This window comes from Myotis brandtii, unplaced genomic scaffold, assembly GCF_000412655.1.
Source record: "Myotis brandtii unplaced genomic scaffold, ASM41265v1 scaffold924, whole genome shotgun sequence".
Lineage (NCBI taxonomy): Eukaryota > Metazoa > Chordata > Mammalia > Chiroptera > Vespertilionidae > Myotis > Myotis brandtii.
This window is the reverse complement of record NW_005371808.1, coordinates 45,635-46,016: the sequence shown is the minus strand read 5'-3', so window position 1 is coordinate 46,016 and position 382 is coordinate 45,635. Positions and strand designations below refer to the sequence as shown.

Sequence of the window (382 nt, the reverse complement as noted above, 5' to 3'; positions counted from 1 at the left end):
TCTGACCACTGGGTACACTGGCTCTTGGATCTCTAAGGAGGTGCTAATTTAGCCTCTGCCTGAGGCTACCCAGCAGGAGCTATGGAGAGATCTGCAGATTCCTCTTCTTTGTTTGGGGTTTGGAGGTGTCCAAATGAGGTCCAGCTGTGAAGCAATGCAAGCTGCTATGGAGCCTTGGGCCTTCTTTTGGATGTTCTGGGTCTCTCTGACCCAGCTGCAGAGTTTGTTAGGTAATTTTAGATTGCCAAGGGCCAGACCATTCATATGCAAAAGCCTCTGCGCACAGCTTGGGTGGGGTGGGGTCTCAGGGAATCAACAGGGTGGCGCGAACAGCTATGGCTGATCCTCAGCCCTGCCCTAAGAGGCCCCGGGGCTCCGTGTC

At 54.2% G+C, this 382-nt stretch overlaps 1 protein-coding gene across 1 annotated transcript in view; it reads left to right on the top strand.

The window, feature by feature from the left end:
- LOC102259800 (tuftelin-interacting protein 11) overlaps positions 1–382 on the top strand; it is a 5,414-nt gene that overhangs the window by 4,467 nt on the left and 565 nt on the right. The window lies entirely within an intron of this gene.